Consider the following 22,052-nt stretch of genomic DNA (forward strand, 5'->3'; position numbering starts at 1 on the left):
TCACAGAATGAGAATTGTCCCTCCCTTACCCCAAACAGCCTTGCACTACTGGTTTGTTAGCCAAGTCATAATTCATTGGTGGTTGCACATCCACGGTTCTTTGTGGGTTTGGGGGTTTTCTTTTGTTTTTTAGTTTTACCCCGTTGTGCATCTCTCGTATTTTGTACCAAATGTGAATGTGTCTGCATCTAAGGATGTCTGATTTCATTGTGAACTTTTTGTTCTAATGAAAGTAGCCCTCTGAAATTTGGTGTCTTGTTAAGGTCAGGAAGGACTATCAGTAATTTTTCATGAGGTATAGTGGTCTTAATATAATGAATAACACAGTAATTACAGCATCTGGCTTTAAAATAGGTGAGAAGAAGGATTGATGCTAGTGTTTTGGGCCGTGGTACATGTCAGGGTAGAAACAAGTCAGGATCAGCTGTTTTCCATACGAAGCCAAACTGTGGCAATGAGTCAGAAAGCCTGATAGAGTCCAAGCAAATTGTATGAGTTTCCTGCTGAAGTAAGTGGCGTGCCCTGCAATATGTGATATGTCTTCCTCTGACCTAGGACACCTTGCTTTTAGCAGCATTCATCTCTGCAATTTATACAGGCATTCATATTTCACTTTCTCCATTTAATCCTAATAACCAGCTTTTAGAAGAAGATGACAGCATAACACATGGGTGGTAAAACTGCTCATAAACCATAATAACATGGCCAAAAAAGCTTAGATAGATAGATGCACTATGCTTATTGTGACATTCTCTGATTAAGAGGTATAGCTACTTATTACAGCCATTAGCTTGGTGACTTGGAAGCAGACTGAAGCCATTATTTGAAAAACAGGTTGTAAGTCCAAATTTTAAACAACTGTGTACTTACTACATGTAAGAGATATAATTATGTTTGCAATTCTGTTCTTCAATGTGCAGATGGTAATTTTGTTCATTTGTGGTTTGCACACTGATAATGTTTGCTGTAGAACTGGCCTTGGCAGGATGAAGTGTGTGTTAACAGTAAGTAGGCAGTCTGTAATACATAGTTATAATTTTGTTGATAGGGTTCTGGTGGGATGAAAACCAGCCAGAAACATAAGTCTAAATAATTTCTTACTATAGGCAGGCTTCCTCTGTGTGTCTGTGTGTGTTGCTGTTTTTTGCACCTTATTATTTATTTTTTTTGTGTGAAGAATTGTTTCTTTTTTTCCTCTCATTTGGAAACTTTTATGTTAGCTTCATTTTCAGTGTAGGCATTATCTGCAAGTTTGTGCCTTTACTCATAAAATTCAGTTTCTACTTAAAGTACTTAGAAGTTTCCTATTAGTTTTTAGGGGTTGACATATGTAATATACACTTATTAATTGTATTTGAGGGAGATATAAAGAAGAAACCATCCATTAAAGATATTCTTTTGATTTAATATTTTTCAGGAGTTATTCAACATATGTTTGAGAACAATTAACAGCATATTTTCAACAGCTACTCCACTTTCCGAGATTGAATGGAGAGCAGCTAAATATGCAGATCAAATCTATAAAATGCTTTTATGATATTGAGGTTAGGTGTTAGATTGTCATGGTACAGTACACCTATTTGTACAGTTCATTGTTCAAGTTTTCCACTTTTAGAATTGTGTGGCACTCTCACTTTAATTAAACAGATGTAAAAGGGGGAAAATGTAGTTATATAGCAAGCTGAAGACACATAATAAATAAAAAAAATCTTCTATTGTTTCTTGTTGTTTAGCCAGTACAAAGAGATTTGCAATGCACTAAGGAAAAAGGGCACAATACAGCATACTATATAAATGTACGTTGACTATATTACATACCATTTAAATTATATACAAGTATACTTATAAAAAAATTAACTGCATATTACAATTATCTGTGCATGTTTGTATGTTAAAAATTCTGTAAAAGAATCACAAATTTTATGAGTAAAGAATAAAAAGTGCCATAGAATGTATTATCTTAGCATGGCCCAAATGATATAAATCCCCAACATAAATGAAAAATCTCAGTCTGGGCTTTGATATTATGCTTTACCACCTCAGACAAGATTTTGCCCAAAGCATCATAGCTACCAGAGCTACATAAAGCAAATATGATTAAAAGATCTCATTTAGTATCACCAAAAGCCCTGACTACTTTATGTTCTTTTATTATCCTCTACATCCCTAAGTTTCTGAAGGCAGCGTTATGGGCAAATGAGAGTGTTTCATCTCAGTGCTCCATCCTCCTGGGCGGAGATAACCACTCATTTTATCCTGGTAGGACCAACCCTAAAGGATCTTCCCTTTTACCTGTGGGCTGCAGCCTGGTGTGAACAAACCTTCCTCCATGTGAGGCTGTGAGTGGCACTTCAGAAAAACACACTCTGGAGATTGCATTGCACACAGATGTGTTCAGTAATGTGTGTGCAGGGTTCCTGCTGTCTTTCCCATCTCACTCTTCTCTCTGAGGACAATCAGCCTGCCAAGGAAAGGATTTCATCTGTTCTGTAAAGAACTCAGTACAGTTGTTGGCAATGTAAATGTAAGAGGAGTATTAAAGATCACTTATGTTAATATGAGCAAATGTATTCAGAACATTATCAAAACTAATTCTTTCTGAGCCAGAAATGGTTACTGTGATTTTAAAGGATTGTTCATGGGACATTAGGCCCTTTGGATCTCCATTCCAGATGTGTTAATAAGTGCTTTATTAGGTACTACTAACACCAATTTATCACATTCTTCATAGATGTAACCATTCCACTTAGAATATGCTAGGGTATTTTTAAAATGTTTTTATAAGCCAGCATGGAGTCAACAATCTCTGAATCAAAAACCACTCCCTGTGAATTAACCTAAAATATTCTGAAAAATCCATCTTTTTTTTTTTTTTTTTTTTTTCAAGAAAAGGAGTGTGTGTTAATTTTGTAACTGAGAAAAAATTTACAATTTAAATACAGTGTCGTTAAACATTTGAATATGATCCATAGTATACAACATGCATTTGTTTTCGTGTCTGGAAATAAACTTGCCTTTCCCTGCCCCTTGTTGATCTAATTATTGATGTAAGGCTGTTGATACTTCCTTAGATTGTAACAGCTTTGGGCAAATATTCCTAATTGAGTCTTTGTTCTTCCACCAAACAACAACATACCTGTCTTGTATTTGTCCCCAAAGTGTGACAGCATTAAAAGTATATCCATAAACATATATTGCAAGTAATATTTTCTTCTCCTTCCATCCTGGAGTCTCCTGAAATTCAAGAAACCTACCTGCCTGTCATGGAGGCCACCCTTTAAAGTAGAGCCTTTGGAAGGCATAAACCACAATCCTTCTAGTTCATTCCTATGTAGTTTTGCTCCTCTGAGTCTCCTGCCTTCCCAATTTTAAAACATAAATAATGCTTTCTTTCTGCCCTTTTATTCCTTCCTCACTGCTGCCTCTCTTCTGCAAGAGCAAAGTCTTTTTTTCAGACTAGGTGTTCAAACGCCTGATTCACTGGGACTTCGATTGCAGAGAAGGATGTGGCCTCAAAAAAACCCAAACAGGACGTTATAATCTGTTTTCAGACTGTCAGAAGAGATATGGCTGATTTTGAACCAGTCAGCAAAACTGGCTTTGAACATCTCTGAGGCCTTAAAATGTTCCTTGAGAAATACTGATTATTAAAAGAAAAGATTAATTGCATGAAGCAGTGGATGTTTATGTAGGAAAAAAATAAATCATGTAAGTCTGGAGATTTCCATAGCATGTTTTTTTATTTAATCATTTGCAGCCATCTCCTGTACGGTAGTTTGCTTTGTATAGCAATGTAAGTGAAATGTTGGAAAACATGTATCAGATACTTTCTCATTCATTAGTCAGCAGCTAATAAGTGTTACTTTTTGACCCTGTTTACCTGTGAATAAAATTTTAAATAGTCTGGGAAAATAAACTGAATTGTGTATTAGTGACCAGATGAGATGGATAACCTTATGTAATTAACAAATTAACAGGCCAGTAATACTGAGTATAGTACCTAGGAATGCAAGCTCTGTCTTTGCCAAAAATGCTGTCTAATAAATGGGGCTTTGCAAGCAGAGTCATAGGAAAGAGTGCTGCAAGGCACCTCAAAAGGGCATGCAGTGCAGCTCTGCTGTCAGAAGGATCAGCTTGCCTTAATCATGCCCTGAAGGTCATCATGTTCCAGTTTGTTTAGAGAACTTGCTCCCTGTTGTGGTCTACAGTTTGTTGCCCTCATGAGAAGTGTGGGATTTGCAATCCTGGATTTTTTGTACAATCTACTCTCTGTTTATGGCAAAAAGGTACAGGAAGAGGGACAGTCACCTGAATGCATCTGACCAGGTTCGAAGTTACTGGAGACGGAAGGAGAATGAGATTTGGATTTACTGCATCTTGTGACAGGAGAATACCTTTTCCTTCATTTCTCAAAGCTGAGCTGAGCATTTGTCTGATGCCTGTTTATAACTTCATACACAATAACATCTCAAGCTCTGCCTGCAGCCTAATGCAGACTTCCAATCTTTGATGTGCTCAGTTGGTGTGTTGCTTTTCTCCACATTGACAGAAAGGCAAATGATTTCTGCCAGAGCGCCACTGTCGCTGGAGGTGGTGAAGCCATGGAGCATGAGCGGCTGGGCTGGTGTCTCTGGAAGGAAAAGCTTCATCTGCTCTGGTGCGTGGAGTATGAGGTTGTCTAGAATAAGTAATGTGACATGGTCACAACCAGCAGGTGGATGGAGAAGAAAGAAGTAAATAAATCTAAAAGCACATAAATGCCCAGCACGCATTGGCAGATGTGACATGACCCATTTTCCCTTGGTTGGCAAGGTGGGTGGGGAGCTGTTGTACCGTGGAGAGGAGGGCAGCACACTGACCACTGTGTTGCCCATGTGCTGTTCTTCAGGCTTTGTTGCTATTTGGAGAGGTAGCAACCCTCCTGCCTCCTAATGCACCTTATCCATAAGTGCTCGTAGCTAAACTCAAGGAGTTGCCCTCTCTGCACTGTGGTGGTGCCTACAGGTGCTCTGTGGATCAGGACTCTGCAGTGCTTGGGGAAACCCCTTTGGCAGCTGCAAGAGATTGTGGTGCCTTCAGGGAGCACTGCTGTACCTTGGGAGCAGCTTGCTGTACCTTGGGAGAGCACCTGTCTTCCCTGTGACCCTCTTGGTGCTGATTGTTCCTTGTTACAAGGCTCAGCTGGATTTGTGTCACACAAAGAGACAGAAAGTTAATTCACGATCTCGGCAAATGCACTCCTCAGTAAAGATGGACACAGTGTGCGTGACCAGTGGAGATACCGTGGATTGCGAGACTGGAAGGACTGGTGTTGGGAGCCAGGCCTCCTATTGCTCTTGGAGTCAGACTCCTCAAGGCAAATGCACTGGACTGCTTCAGTCAGCTGTGCCCTGTCCCACAGGCTAATTTCTCTTTGGATGCATGATGTGTGAGTGACTAAGCACCATCTTCCGTGAAGATCTTGTGCATTCCCGTGGAAAAGGCTGGAATCTGTGTGTCCAGCTGAAGGGACAGTTAACTGCCTCCCTTTGGTGTGGGTTACATCACCTCAGCATTGTTGTTGCACCCCAGCTCCAAGGCTTTGTACACTACCATGTGTTCCAATTAGCCTTGTAGGTTTCTGGTCTCTGTCTCAGGTGCGCACTGCACACCTAATAGAAAAAGTTATACTGGAAAGAAACAGCATGGAAATAAATGTGTAGTAACTTAATCAGGGTAGAACTGCTTAGTTATTCCCTTTCCCCTTTTATTGGGATTTTGAACACTGTCCTGAAAAGAAAATTCTGCACAAGTAATTTCTAGCTTTTCTTTTCCTACTAAGGTTTTTTTTTTTTTTTCTTGCTCTTAATTCTGCCTTCTCAGATTTTTTCAGATGTCCTTTTATCTTGGTGGTTGCCATACACTTGCTTGTGAATTAGAATGTATTAAAAAATATATGCAGACATGCTGTCTTAGGTATGTAAGCTTCTTTATCCCCTGCAGAAGCTAAGTGACTTGTTAGTTAGTACATTTTTTTCAAAGGCTCCAGGGAAGAACAGTCCATCAGGTTGTAAAACAGATAAACAAATTCACTTGACAAAGATCAAGCAAAAAGTCTTTGGGAGAGGGGACATGAAGCAAGGTTTCTTATAACCCTGGTTTGGTAATGTGCATCCTAGACCAGCCACTGTCTCTGATGAGGGCAGTCAGAAGCATTCAAAGGGATGTTAAATTTTGGCAACTGCAAAGGTCATTTCTTGGAAGCTGGTATTGTCTGTGTCAGTTATTTCTTCTTATATTTCTATCCATCGTTTGCTTTCGGTCACAGTTCTTTCTTTTCGAGGTTATATTGCTTTGAGGAGGGTTAATTTCATTATATGAAATGGTAGTGCTTCATCCAAAGAAAGGCTGAGTTCTGGTACTAAGGTCTGTGGTGTTTTTCATAACAAAAGTAGCATCAGGTCCTCAGTTGACGTAGATCACGAGGGAGCTTCAGAATTGCATCTGAACTAAGTTGCATCCTCATCCCAGACCTTTGTTGCATTTTACCTTTGCAACAAGCTGTCATTGCAAAATACTTGTTTTTCAATATAAAGGTGGCGAGTTTGTAGCTGTTCCGACCTGTCAAACCCTGATGGTTGTCTCAGAGGCATCACCCAAGGACCTGCCAGCCCAGCAGGTACACACTTGGTAGGTTTTGCACTGCTCATGCTTGGTTCACTGAATCCAGGGTGATTCAAGAGAGTCCTGGGGTTTCAGTGCATTGTTACACAGTGGCTGCAGGACCTCCATGGGGGAGGTACAGTAAAAATAAAAAGGCCCCAGCAAGGGTTAATGTACTGGAACGACTGAAATGATCACTGTTGATAAATACTTTATGTAATTAGTATAATACTTTCTTCTGTTAATGAGCTGAAGCTGGGGTGAGGTGCAGCTGCTTGGAGGCAGGGAGCACTGAGGGGGGATTTGAGGCTGTTTGACAGCACACTCAGCCTCTTATCATCTACTAGGCCATTTTTAATTCACAATAGTTTTTCAGAATATTTGATGTAGTCCTTTTTTTGTGCTTATTGAAAGTGCTCCTAATGTTTTAATTCCCACCCCAGTGGAACAGAAAGTGAATAAACAAGGAAATTAATGGAGATGTATGAAATTATGATCTTATACTTAACAAGCCTGTTTGTGTTTTCAAGCTGCTGAATAAATCCTCTGTGATTTGTGCTGCAGAGGTCAGTGTTCTGTAGTAGGAAAGGACTGGTTACATGTCAGTATTCTCCAAGAGTTCATCTCAATTACTGGATTTGTCAAACATGACAAGCCTGAATGACTCTGTGGTGAAAATAGCACACAGTTTGACTATTAAAGTAATTGGAGCATTGACATTTAACCGAACTGCAAGCGAATTGCAGTAATAAGTCTGAGGAACACTACCACAAGCGAAGCAGAGGCCAGTATTTTTTTTAAAAAAAAATTATATTTTACCAGTTAAACCAGTCCTTTTTTGTGTTTTGATTAAGGTATATTTTAGTATATTTTTAATTTAAATCATAAGATTAAAAGGTAATTCCTTTTCACTACTTTTTTTTAAAGAAGTGCTAAGATTTGTATAATTGGAGACACCATTAATTTGATGCACACCCTGGTTCAATTTTAATATTGTTAGCAATAATTCATGTATGTATTTTTAATGTCCTCAGGGAATATACATTACATAGTTAAAAATCTATGTATGTACATACATGTATGTGGAGATCATCATGTGATCATCATCACACAATTAGTTTATAAGTGTGTCTGTTACTTGATCTTCACTTGCTACTCTGCCTTGCTTAAAGAGCTATTTCTGGGCTTTCAAGCCTGAGATGTGGGTATTAAAACTCACTGCTTTAGTAAATGCTAAAGAGCTTTTCTAAAATCATTTGGAAGTCATTTACTTGTATCCATCTGCAATGAGATCTTTAAATTTTTTAAAAGATGTTATTTCTCATTGTAAATTTTACGTACATCAACTTTTCTGAGACATATAAAGGCTTTGGAGAACAATACAACTATCAGTCAGTGTGGATAATTTGGATTTATACTTGTAGATCAGACAAGATTTTACAGTCACCAAAATTGTGTTTCAGACAATGGCTTAAACGACAGCCTCTTCCAATGTCTGGAGTTGGGACTGAAGTAATGGTGATTTATGACAGTAGTCTGAGGGGGCTCATCCTCAGGTCACTTACCTGCATTTTGGCACATTAGTTTTACCTTATCAGAACTTGGAAATCTGTTCTCTCACAATTACAGGTGCAAGTCTTCATGTGGAAATTGGGACCCACTTGTTCCTGGTGAAGTAAATCAGGCAAAATAATACCGAAAGACAGGGTCAGGAGCATGACACAACCAACAATATGTCTGAAGTACCTCAATTACATTAACTTATGTTTTTTATTGAGTACAGAGTATGATTTGCCACTTCTGCAGCCACATTTTAATTATTGTGCTATCACAGAAGCAGAGAGCAGTACTTATTAATTTGATGTTACTTTCCTTGACTTGCTTAAGTCTCATCTCCAAAGCGCTGTTGAACAAAATGCTTAAGTCTGTCTCTCTTGTGTAAAAGTAAGTATGTGTTTAAATCTTTCAGATTTCAGTGAGACCCATACATGTAGGTGAGTTTTTTGCTCAGCGGTAAAAGCCAAAATATAAATTTAACTGCTTTACTGAATTTGTGGCTTGCATGATCCAAAGCAATACTTAGTCACAGCCTAAGTACAGATTTTGGGCAGTCTTTGTAAGGACAGACTTTCCTGTATTTCCTTCTGGTGAAAACAAAGGAGAATTCAAGGAAATACAGAAGATGTTTGAGTGTCTGTTTGCTGACCTTAGTGTGAGTGGGAAAATAAACTATGTGTTAGCACCAGAACAAAATCTTTGGAAAAATGGAAGCTGCAGGTGAAAGTCATAGTTTTGATTGTTTGTTTTCCCCCTGAATTACATCCTGGGGGTCTGTATGGGCACAGGGTTGGAGAGAGGAGATCTAGAGGCCTCTTCTATTTTTTAAGTATGTTCTGTAAAACCAGTCATCTTCTCCTCTGTCACTGATGTAAATCCATTCAATGTCCTGACATGGCTCCTGATTTGCCCCTAGTGTATTAGAGATCAGATACACTTTCCCAATGAACAAGCTCCTGTTTCAGAGCTCAAGGGGCACTATCCTTACCTAATATAATTCCATTTACTTGGAGTGTCATGGTATATTGCAGTTGTCCATCTTTTAGTGTTCTTGTCAGCTTTACCTGTAAATTAGCTTTGAAGATCCACTCATAGTGAAGTGTTCCTCACAAAAGTGCCTCAAGAGAAATGAAGTAAATAATTATTAAAGAACAGCAAGCTGTGCTCTTTTCTGGAGCTCAAGAGTCTAAAAGCAGAAAACTCAGATTCACAGATGAAAGAAACTTCCTTATTAAGCATTAAACAGCGTGGACAGTTTTAGCTGCAAAGGTTAACGTACAGCCCAAATCAGTTACTTGGAACATCAGGTAGGGAGGAATGATTTTTTCTGTACCATACAGTGGAAATGGGAGAAACATCCATCCGGGAAAAAAGCATCATGGTTCTGAATGAACAGTAAAACAAGAAAATAGTCTGGAACAGGGTGTTTTTGTTTGGTTTTATTTTTAAAGCTTCTAGAGTAGAAAGAAATTAGGTAAAGACTGGGAGCAATGTTACCTTTCTGCTCTTGGGCAGAGGGATGAAGGCAGCGTGCACTCTGACATTAGGATACCAGCATAGCCTGTGTTAGCCATCCAGCCTGTTAACCATGTTTTGAACTTCCAGATGATGGAAACTATGCAGAAATGCCAGATACCAAACGCAGTAAATCAGCATCCAGCAAAAGGCTGCTGCCAGAGATTTTCGAAGCAGCAGGAGAACCTTGGAGCAATTCTACCTTACATGTAGGCTGAAAGTGTATACAGTGAAATAATGTGTTGGTCTGGATGGTAAGAAAGAAAATGCTAAGGAGATTTTGCAGATAACTGCCAGGGAGTAGCTGTCACTAGGGACACTTGAACAAGTGCCAGTTGTGTTAGGACTTTTAAGACAATCTGCATAAATCCCAGGTGGAACCAGCACTCATTCCAAAATACCAAATTTTTTCTCTAGATTACTTGCCCTGCAAGATGACAGTCTGTGAGGCCCTAAAAATAGTAGCTCTATAATGCAAGAGTACAGTTACAAAATACACATAATGTTCTTTCAGTCAGATTTCATTCTGATAGTTCTGCACATTTGCCCAAGATCCAAAGCTATCCACGTAGCTGCTGTACTGAGCAGTACTGTCTGTCCAAGAAGTTTCATCTGCTTGGTGAGTTATAAAAAGTTCAGTTCCAGAGAGTTGTCAGTGATTTGGCCAACAAAAGAGAGCAAATCCCAATATACTTTAGCAAATCCTGTTGTGGATGAGTTATATGGAGCAGATGTGGAGCTAGGCTGGGTTTTGCTCTGTGGACTGTGATTGGAGAGCTCCACTGATTTAGGCTGAGGCAGCTTAAGAAGATACTGCCATCTACTTTGCCCTGCCACTGTTGGAATTCCTTATCCTTGAGGTAAAAATAACAAAAAGTAGTGTGCCTGCTCCCCAGCCAGTGCAGCTCCCAGCTTGAGGGCAGTGTGATTCACCTTCAGGTTTTATTTAGTATTGAGGCAGCCATGAGCTGAGGGGAATTGGAGTCACTAACTCGTCAGATCTAACTGTGGTAGTGGAATGGTATGGGAATAGGATGGATGGGAGGGCCAGCAACCTCTTCAGTCACCACTGTTAAATCCATTAGGACTTGCTTTGCAGAGTGCTTGCAGTCCTGACTGGAGAAGTTGCAGTGAACCGTTCCTTTCCTGTGGCATGGTTGACCAGTGCTTTGCTACCTTCAGGAGATGAAGGAGCCCTCTATTAGCTGGTAACTGTAGTCATCTTCTTATTGAGCTCCTTTAGTGAGTTTCTTTAGAAAACCTTGATGGTTAATGAGAAAATTAATACTAAATACAAGTAATAAGTAGGTTACAACAAATACAGAGAGCCTCATCGACCTACATTGTTTTAGTGTTTTCTAAGAGATAATATCTTAGTTTCACCCAGGTAACTGATTCAGGGTGAAAGTAAATACTCTCATGTGACAAATGACTAACCATGCAGACAATAGCTGCAAAGGACTTGTACAATTCAAAGGTGCTTCTGGAGTAGTTTTTAAGAAACTGTCAAACTTGTCAAATGTGGTAAGCATGAAGGCATGTCTGTGTTCTGTAATTCTTTCCTTTTTTTAGCAAATTTTGAACTAGAGATTTGGTTATTGTTTTTGTTGCTTTGGGAGAGTATCTTTCAGATTTCCAGAGGACCTTTTGCAGGGATCTAAAGTTTTGAATTGACACTAGAAGGTATTTTGTGATGCATCATGTTATTTTTACAGAAAAAAAATCTGTAAGTCCATGAATCTCATCCCTTTATTCATGCTTATACAAAAGTAAAGCTTTTAAAGTAAACCATCTCTACTTGCAAGTTTAACAGTGGGCTTGATGTGGGAAGGCACTTTGACATTAGTTTAGTGCTTAAGCACATGCTTAACTTTGAGTCCAGAAGCATTAAAGTATCTTCCTGAAATGGAACAGTAACCTGGGGGTTTATTCAGCACAACTTAGAAGCTTTCTCAAGGAATAAAGGGTTTGATTTGCCTTTCTTCCCTGTGAGGGGACACACCTAAGCCTCCTTTTCTAAGGATTTTTACTGTAGCACTCAGGGAGAAGCAGAGAAGTAGGAAAGGATGTTTCCTAACACATCATAATACACTGCTGTCATGAGACAGCATAACTTAATGATCATATTTTTTCACTAAAATGATATGAAAATGCTATAGGTTTATAGTATGGAAACTTTTAGACTTCCACTGAGTTCTGCTTTTGTATTTGGTATACCACATCACTTAGGTCTGTGATCTTGTTAGCTTCTCTCATAGCCAAAGACAATGTTCACTCATATAAAAGCTTACAAAGTCAGAGGTGTTTTTCATATTCTGACTTATTATTAGCTTCCCCTTAATAGCAGAACTCACAGTTTTCTATGTTGTTATTTTTCTGTTAAGGGAAAAAAACAGTTGCTTTCATTTTTACATAAGTTCAGTTATTTAATCTGAGTATGACACTCAGGCTTCAAAGAATCCTGTGCAGTACATTTTTAATCTGTTGTTTTTAATGAATTCTAGTCACTAAGAAATGCTGTTATCTAGGTCAGATTTTTCGAATATTTTACTGTGGCTACACATCCTGCTGTGCTTTCTCTAAAATGAGCTCCCCAATGAGGTCTTGTTGTTTTACTTTCTCACAGCTTTGTGGAGTAACTTTTCTAACTGTAAGTGTGGGTTGTGCTTTGTTTTTCCATACGAATGTCTTCTTGACTGAACCAACATCTACCCACCTAAGACTCGGTCTTAAACGTTCTTGGGAGACAAGGGAACAGAACATAAAATACCTCCAAATTTTATCATTGATATTCTTGATCCTTCCTACCTGGAAGGAATGGAAAAAAAATTATCAACTCAAAATTTATTACTTAGTTTCAAAGGTGATATAACTGCTTCTCAGCTAGTCACAGCAAAATGGCCCTGACCATGAGGCAAAGCAAGACATTTTTTGATGTTATGGAGAGGCTCTGAGGTTTCTGAGCATTTCTCTTTCTGGACCTTTATTGTTACATCTCTATCTTTACCCTAACTTACCTCTTAGGATGTCTTCTCAAGAGACTTCTCAGTCCCTTGAACAGAAAAGCATTGGGTCTGTTAGCCATGCCTACAGGAGGGGACACTGAGCAGTGGCCACCTTAGATCATCCAAATAAGTGACAGACAGAGTAAAATTGCACCAGATTTCCTTCATCTGGCTATCCTACCCTTTTCTGACATCATGTTTACTTCAACATGTATGGATGGGGCACATACCTCTGTGTTCAGTGATGGAATATCACTACTCAGTTGCATAGTTCCTTTATTTAATTGACATCCTTCTTCACTCATGATGGAATGATTACTTGCATAAAAATATTTCCAGGTCGATGACCTAATAAAGTAGTTCATCTCTCACGATTGTTTTCTTCATCAAGGAAATATTAAAGCATATAATTGTGATGATTTTCTATGTGGAGTGTGAATTTCTGACAGTGATGTCCGATCAGCTTATAGGTAGCTGAAAGGAAAAGCCAGGTTTGTAATCTAAATGGGTAAGAAGAGAAAAGCAGAGGAATAATGTGGAGTTCGTATTAGAATGGAGATGCTGAAACTGAAAAGACTAGAAGAAAGCTGAGTGACAGCCAAGTGAAAGCACTTCTGAGGCAGCTCACTCAGTGCTCCCTGTTCTGAAGCTCAGATGTTAGGGTTCTGGTCTTCCCATCTCACTGAGGTTTATGGCAGACCTCTGCAGTCTGAAAACCGGCTGAAACAGGGCACTAGAGGAGCAGTTGTCCTTAAACCTTGAGTGTAGAGAAATTCTGGGTAGTCAGTGGTGCCAAAGCTAAATAAAACTGACTGACCACAAGGAGTTCTAGCTTGGATTAAAAAGCTTATTTTTAATCAATAAATAATTAATTAAATACAATACTTCAGCTTTACTAGAAGTTTGGAGCTAGCATTGACATACAGCCAAAAAAAAAAAAAAAAAAGGAGATGTGGACTTCAGCCAAAAAGAAATCCAGCCATTTCGGCTGACCTGACCTGGTGTAATTTCATTTTCAAGTAACACAAGAAGGACTTCAAAAGGCCCTTGAATAGATGGTGGATAATTGACTCCTAGCAATGAATGCTGAGTATGGAGGTGCCTGTGCTGGTTATTATTAGATGTATTGTCAGCCTTTGACACCGCTGATCACAAGGCTTGTTGACTCATGTGCTGTATGATCTACTTCATACCTAAGTTAAGCATTCAGGCAGGTGGTCAACGTAACAACTACACCTCTCCCAAGTCTCATTTAAACCCTAGTTTAAAAGTTCAAGAGGGACTTAAAGCTGGCTTGCTCTCTGCAAAAAAGGAAATTATTGAGGTGAATTTTGCTGTCTGAAGGAGCCACTGGATGTGGGTTTGTATTTCAGTAGGCACCTGTGTCTGATTAGATCTTCTAGCGCTCATTACTGAAAAGGTAGTGCATTGGGACACATCTATGGAAATGGAGGCTTTTTTTAGTAGCAGTTTGAAGGTAAAGCAGTCTTTTTAATCCTTTGCCAGGTCCATAAACATCCAAATCTGCTTTTGTAATGTAAATTAAGTGTCATTAAAGACCAGCTGTGGTGCTGGATTTGTTTTTATTTATAGACATTGTATTTGTTCTGAAGACATATATCCTTAGAAAGTACTTGTACCTTTTTATTAAAGGTTACAATTCTTCTGAAGCATATTTATTTGGACATCTCTGACCAGTGACATTTTGAGATCAAGACCTTTGGGGTTCAGTGTGTGGAACAAAATGTTACGATTCTTTTGTTTCTGCCGTCACATTCATTCATTGAGATGGCTGAAACTCTGCCCAGTGAATTCACAAAGAGCTGTATCTTGCCCTCTTCAAATCTGGTGGGCAGGGATAGGAGAGGACAGAAGGATGGCATTTAGAGAGATACATCTTTTTTCTCCACAATGCTGCTTGTCTTCCCTACATAAGCTTGTTGATGCCTCTAATAGCAGTGCTATACTGATGACTGGACTAGTTTCCTACAGGAAAATGCAGGTTCTTGTACTTTCTGCTCCTGCTATCTATTGTGATCATGCACTGGGAACAGTCTGTCTGTTACTATTGGTTAAGCAATAGGACTGGGATTCTTGAGGACAATAACTGGACAAAGTAATCCAAAGAAGTTTTAGGGAATTTCAGAAGTGTGTCAGACCCAACAGCAGGTCAGGATCCCTCTTCACACTGGCCTGTCAGCACATTCCATGCGAGTTGGCAGGGAGGGCACCTACTTCAAGTGCGGCAGCCTGGGCTGACACATCCCCTCTTCAAGGTGTGGGAGTGGGAGCTGACAGGCATCCAAAGCTTTCTGCAAGTTCCCAAAACCTATTGCCCCTTTTTTTTGGAGGTGGCAGAAACACCTAGATCTAGAACAAGACAAAGCAGCATGTGCCTTTCAAAAGTAGCAGAGAATAAAACTTTGACAAATCAAGATTGCTCAGAGCTGCTTGCTGGGGAGGGGACCAGAAAACAAAGCAGGACAAAAGATGTTAGCACACAATGTTTAAGCAAAAAATGCTCAGTCCTGCTGCTGAGTTCTTGAATACAGCTTAAAGCAGCAGTAGGGACATAGCTTTTTGCCTAGCAGTTCATCTTTAAATGAGGAAAAGAGCCAATTAAAATGTATATATTATTCGAGCATTGTGATGGCAGGCTGATGCTCACACACCGAGGCTGACTAACAGTAGCCTAAAGGTACATGTCTTTACATGTGTAAGAAAGACAGAAACAGTCTTATATTTAATACGTCTTAGTTGACAGTGATGGATTTACTCTTTTTATTTCATTAATTGACTCCATAACACCTAACATCTCTATTGTAACAGATCAATCTTATCCTGACTTCTTTTTTTACAATAAAGGCATGTTTGTAGGCAGTTAATTTACCTATGATTTCCATTGCCATTAATGTGGGCTACCATTTATTCTTATGGCAGAGTTCCTGGTGTTTCCCACTACAGGAGTCTTGGGGGTTTAATCCGTATTTTTGAAATCTAACTTTTGCAAGAAAGCGTGGATTTAGAAGAACTTCAGAAAATTGCTTCTTTTCTTTTAAAATAAGATGCTGTTTTTAAAATGCCTACAGCAAGGGTATTTGACTATTTTTAGTACTGTAAATTGGAGCCTAATCTGCCTTTCCCATCCCTATGCAGTAATACCAATAAGACAAATTAATTTACTCTGGATTTTTATTAGTCTCAGTGAAAACAATATCTAGTGAGATCAAGATAGTAAAAGCTTTGTATGTGTAATGTGGCTTGTATTTTCAGGGAAAAAAAATGTAAAAGTTCTACTGGCTTTGACCGAATTTGTGTACAAATGCAACTAGAAGATTAACAATGCATAATGTGCCCTATGTATGTGTACTTCTAAAGAGCCCTTGACTCTCAGTGGGTGGCATTTTCAAAGAGGGCAACACCTTCAACAGACAACAACATATCATCATGTATGTTTGTCTGTTGAAATTGTTTTAAAGGTATTAATCACACATTTCATTGAAAAAAGCTCATCCAAATGCTCAGTTTCGGGAGACAATTTATTCTTTTCAAGATCTGGTTCAGAAAGTGCCATATTGTTTGGATGATAGCTGGGTATATTTTTATGTTGATGTGTTATTTTGGAGAACTGTGACTCATTGTAATTGGTTTGAGGCTCTCTGCTTCCTTTGTGTTCCTTTTTCCATGCCTTGTTAACTTAGTCCTCACGCACTCCAGAGATTGTCTTCATGCAGGGGCCTGGTTTTTGTCTTTTTCTTAATATTGTACAATCTCCTGCCATTACACATGGTCAAAAATTGCACCATCAATTTTATTCTTGTTACAACATTTTCCTAGAATCTTCCAAGCAGATTATCGTATGTTATCAGTGTGGCAGCAACGTGCCTGGGGCTTCTCTTCCCAGGCACTATCCTAACAGTGTGTTCTCCATGGTATCTTTTCTCTCTTTTTCTCTATCTAGCAGTGGACAATTGTTCTGAAGAGTGCTTCTTCCCAGACCTACAGATCCAGTCCCTTGCTAATTTGTTTAGCAACACAACCAGTGCTGCTGTTCCTAGCAAGATGAATTTCACTGCGGTGTGGATACAAAAGTACAAGCCACAGATGCCTAGATCTATTGGAAAGTGAACCTGAATTCAATAGGAAACACCAACTTTCCTTACTTTGGCTGAACATTTAAAATGCCTTTATATAAAAAATAAATCATCTTATTGAAGCAGTTTCACACTGGTTTTGTGCTAAAGCTTGCCAATTTCCCAACTGCCTGCTATTCGGTACAAAGACAGGTAGCATCCTCTATTGTGTTTTTATGACCCAGATTCTTTACTCACTTACGTCAGTGTTTGCAGTAAACAGGAGTCTGCAATAAGTAAGTGCTGAATCCCGTTGTCTTGTGACTGAACTTTCCAATCTTTGAATAACTACCCAGCAGCAGAATAAAAATTAAGCAGAGGAAAAAAGCTTCAAATACTCAATAAAAATACAAGCAAGGATCATTTAAAAAATAGAGGAAGCTATACTGGAGGATTTGCATATGTTGCAATTTACAATCACATCTGCTTTGCACAGTCCATGGTCACTTCTCTGTCCCATTCCCATCATAGCCAATGCACACAAGCCTATGTGGAAAAAAACCAGAGACGTCTAAAGAAATTTTCTTCCCAGCCCCCTTCTCTCTGCATTTTTGTGGCACAATTGTCAACCTAACTGGGTTACGTGTAACTTGGTGAAGGATATCGAGTGTCATCACCGTTCTTGGGCTGGATTTGTGCAAGTTGGCAAAAGTAAAACAAATTCAACTTTTTCAAAGTTGTAATAACAGTAATAAAAGGAAATCAACTCAGAAGCCTTTAACTAATGCAGAGTAAGCTCATACATCTCCCTGGGAGGCAAAGCTGCGATTAGCATGTTTGAATGCCTTACTACAAGTGATACTTTGTGGAAATGCAGCACTTTTTGTGGGAATGAAAAGTGCAGTTGCGAAGCAGGCTGTTAATTAACAGAAGAGTTAGTGTAGTGTTTGCTGTGATTTCATCCTAGCTTAACAGAGCAGAACCAAACTGAACAGCCAAAAAATCAGGCAAGCAAGAGCCTTGTTGTTGTTTTTTACATCCTGAGAATTTGACTTTATACATTATTTTAGTTCCCTGTTGTCCTGGGAACAGGGGGCTTGGGGGACAGAAAATACTGGTGCTGATTTTGATTCAAGCTTCCAAATCTTATGGAATAGGTACATCTATTTTTCTGATATTATTGCTAGTTTTTGCAAAGCTTGGAAGTGAACAAAGCAGTTTTATGTTGTGGAAATTGTATCCATGTTTTACTCTGAGAAGAAGAAATAAGAAGCAGTCTCCATAGGGTAAAAGCATCATGTTAAGGCCCTCTCTTGTATGTACTGCACTAATCCCACTGCCTAAGCAAACTCATGTGCAAATGCTCACCTAGCATCATCTCTGTGACACACTTGGAGTTGTGTTTCAGGTTAAAGTGAGTGGACACTACTTTGCCACTGACCCGATGAAGGTTGTTGTGGTCTGCATGTTCACAATGTTTTACAGAATTACTGTGAACAAATTAGGTGCATTCTGACATCTGATAGGCAACATCACTAAATACATACACTCAGTGAAAATTAGTATTAAAAATGTCAGAAAAACACATCTAATTTTATTAGAAAAGTACTTCAGATAGGCAGTTCATTCCAATTTTTTAATTGATACCCTATTTTCTTACATGTAAAAAGAAGTATAACCACAACCTGTTGTCAGGTGAGAGTAATTGATGGATGAAGTTTGCTTTGTGTTAAACTGTATGATAATGCAGGGTGACAAAAATGAACTGAATTAGATCAGTGACAGATGAAAAGTGCTCCATCCATAGAGTCGCAGATATCATGCCATGGCAAAAAGACTCTCTCTGTATATGTTGTTTTATGAAATTATTTGCATTCCTGGCTGTTCCTGAGCTACTAAGCCACTTTGATGCCTCACATCATATATGCTCATGTTCCGGAAGAGAACAAGACAATACCTTCACATCCTGGGAATCTTAAAGGAGACTTAGCACAACTTCTTTGGGAAGAGGATTGAGGAATTCTTCCTGCCTCTCCAGCCTCAAGTTTCCATGTTTGCCCAGTAGTAACTGGATAAGGGCAGTGATAGCTGTTTATCTTTGATGTTAGCATTAATGAAGATGGTGGTTTGTTATGGTCAAAGAACAGATAATACTGTTCCCAGGTTCTAAGTGTCTTACTAAAAACTTCCTCAACAGCAAGAAATGTTTGGGGTTTTTTTGCTTCAGCTTCTAGAATGACTTCACATATCCATGTCTCTGTTTCGTTTATTCTTAAGCAGAATACACTTTGTAAAGCAATTTTCCTTAGCTTAAGGCCTATTTGTGAGTACTTAAACTTACATGACTGCAGATGAAGACACCTGTGCTGTTGAAATGCCCAGGGTTGTCCCTGGTCTGGTCTGAGGCCAGAGAGCTCTTTTGACTGCTGGTGCGTGCTCACAATTGCACAGCATTCCAGCAGCACATGGTGAGGCCCGCAGCTGTATCACTCATGACACAAATCTGCCTTGAGAGTATGGTTTCTCTGAGGCAGCCTTGCCTTATCCTATGGAGGACATCATGCTATGTCCAAAATGCAAAGTAAAAGGCTGCTGGGGACAGCATGGGCAGGTATGGGATGTGGCTTGCGCTGTGCGAACTGGCTGTGAAGCGGCACAGCTGCACCAAGTGTAAACCAACACCCACTGCCCATGGCTGGTACCACTTGGCATCTCAAACACCAAGAAACACTACACAAAAAACAGGCTTCCACACCCATAAAGACATGTCACTTGCATTGCAGCTGTGTACTAATTGTGCAGCACTAAACATTAGCAAAAAAGATAGTTTCATTACTAATACTGATGGAAAATCAAGCGATGTCTTTGTGACCACTCTGAACAGGACTGCGGTTGTAAGCCCAAAAAGTGCAAACTACAAAGCTTTCTTGTTTCCTGTGATCAAGTTATATTCTCACATGAATGTGCATAGCAACAACTTCAGAAAACAAAAAGAGTCTTTGTTCAAAGTAAGTGATTATTCAGTCCTTTTTAATTTAGCATAGAGTGACTCTTTATATTGAGAGGCTCAAACATGTCTGCGAATTTTTTGAGTGCCTAAAATTCTCAGCATATTAAAATTGGATTTATTAGAAATGGAAACAGTGAGCATAGCAGTTGCAAGGCTTGCAAGAAAGAAGAGGGCAGAGCCAAAGGTACTGGGGTTTTTTTGTGTTGGTCTTTTGCATGCAGCTCTGACTCTCATTTTAAAAAGTCTGGGTGTGTGATGTTACGTGATGTTAATTGTAAAGCAGAACAAAAATGGATGTGCTATTGATTAGAACAATGAAGCTTAATGAAGTAAATGCTGGGGCATAGCCTCCATACTGAAGAGGCTTACAGTGCAAGTTTTTGCTCAGAAAGAAAACCAAACCAGTCCAGACTGTTTATGAATGAAGGCTGGTTGGTTGAACACTGAGGATTTAATATGCGTGTTATAAGAGCTGCCACACTTGATTGGTAACAATATAGACTTGAGTTGTGTTTAGCTTCATTTCCAGATGAAGGAAGTCGTGTGTATCCCCTAGTAGTTGTTCAGGGTTGTGATGCCTGTAGATTTTACTTGGCTAGTGGTGAGAGGTGATCGTGAAGTTCTGTGAGGCCACAGGGGTTTAGTCTCTTTTCTTTATACATCTTTTTTTACTTGAAAGGATATTTCTCAAGACAGAGGCTCTCTTTATATCTGTTTCCACTGTGGCACTAGCCCCAGTATCAGTGCTTAACAAGTACATAGCATTGCACTGAAAACCAACATGAAAAGAACTTTTAAGTGGCAGAAACAAGCTCTTAGAAGTTAGGAAAAGTGAGATCTGTGGTTTCTTCTGTGCTTCTGATTTGGCCTTATTATTCATACATACTGTGTTATGGTCCCAAATTACATCATTAGAGTAGTTTTTCCAGAGGGCCAGCATTCCCTTTGAGCATGAGATAAGCAGCATTCAGGGTATGAATTGTTTAGGTGTAATGAATGAGGATGTTGTCAAAGAAGCTAATCTAGGAATTGAAAATGGTGTGGTGAAGACCAGGGGTGGCTTCAGGAAAGGAAATGAGAGTCTTGTGTGTAAATCATATGAACTGGAGACAGGAGACTTTGCTGCTGGCGCTGCCCCAGGGTGGCAGGAGGAAGGATAGCATTGGGATTGGGAACCGACTGAGCAGTGTGGGAAGGGAGAAGTGCAGCCAGCTTTATTTGTCCCTCTTGGCTGCTGGCCATGGGCAAGCCAGGCTGCTCTGATCTCCAAGGTTCCCAGCCCCATGTGCACAGCTGTGATGGCAGCAGGCAGGGAGAGGGGGCACTGTCGGGACATCCCTGGGTGACAGGGACAAGGTAGTCTGCAAACCTGAGATCTTCTAGAAACACGTGATTTTATTGCGAGGGTCATGGGTAAAGAGGGCCTGCTTTCAGCCACCAGCCTGGGCTGAAGGGAAGCCTCAAAGAGGGAGGGAGAGAGAGAGGGGGTATGAGGGAAGGGAGGTAAGAACAGTGCCGGGGTCAGGGTGGTAGGAGAGAGGGAGGTAGGAGAAGCAGAGGGAGAGAGCGGGCAAGAGAAGGGGCGAAGAGGCAAGAGCGCAGGGAGAAGAGAAAAAAAGAGACGAACAGTTAGGAGGTAAAAGAGTGAGAACCTTGTTCCAACACATTATATCTCCTTTTGTGTTGAACATTCTAATTTACAGTGACCAACCTCCGCAAGATACAAAACCTACAAACTTTGCATGCAACCTATGAGAACTACTAAATTACATTTCATCCTATATTCTAAACTCTAAAGGCTACTCTTCTTATCTGCTTCTTCCTTGATGCCTTGGCAGGGTGGAGACAGATTGCATTCTTGGGTCCTTTTGTTTTCTGTCCTTCAACCTATCTCCAGTTAATCACTGTCTTCCTGCCTGCCATGCCTAGATCTCAAAGCTGGCCTTCATTTCTGTTTCGCTCACAGATTTTATATCTCCAGTATTTCTTACCAGACAATCATATCCATAAGCCCTTCCTGTCCCACCTTTCCAACAGGGCAGCTGTGGGACAGGCTGAGCTTTGGATGTTTTGTTGTCCCAAGTCTGGAGAGTGCAAGCCAGTGGTGTGGATAATGATCATTCTCTGATTTGTTAGGCAGAGAAAGGTGATGTCTGACCAGGTTTGAAGGTGTGAAAAAATTCATGTTGTTCCAAAGGTAGTGTTGGCAGGAGGCCACCAGGCTGCCATGCCTGCAGAAGGCAACACGGG

The 22,052-nt window shown here is 39.7% G+C and overlaps 1 protein-coding gene across 18 annotated transcripts in view; it reads left to right on the forward strand.

The window, feature by feature from the left end:
- LOC136366277 (poly(rC)-binding protein 3-like) overlaps nucleotides 1-22,052 on the forward strand; it is a 497,612-nt gene that overhangs the window by 390,964 nt on the left and 84,596 nt on the right. The window contains exon 1 of one of the 18 annotated variants that reach the window (XM_066327316.1): nucleotides 10,269-10,333. The exons of 16 other annotated variants lie outside the window; for them this stretch is intronic. The gene's annotated coding sequence lies outside the window, so the exon portion shown is untranslated. Of the gene's footprint in view, nucleotides 1-10,268; nucleotides 10,334-19,775; nucleotides 19,801-22,052 lie in introns of those variants that run through there. One more of the 18 variants, XM_066327333.1, reaches the window with a different exon arrangement.

This window comes from Sylvia atricapilla, chromosome 1, assembly GCF_009819655.1.
Source record: "Sylvia atricapilla isolate bSylAtr1 chromosome 1, bSylAtr1.pri, whole genome shotgun sequence".
NCBI lineage: Eukaryota > Metazoa > Chordata > Aves > Passeriformes > Sylviidae > Sylvia > Sylvia atricapilla.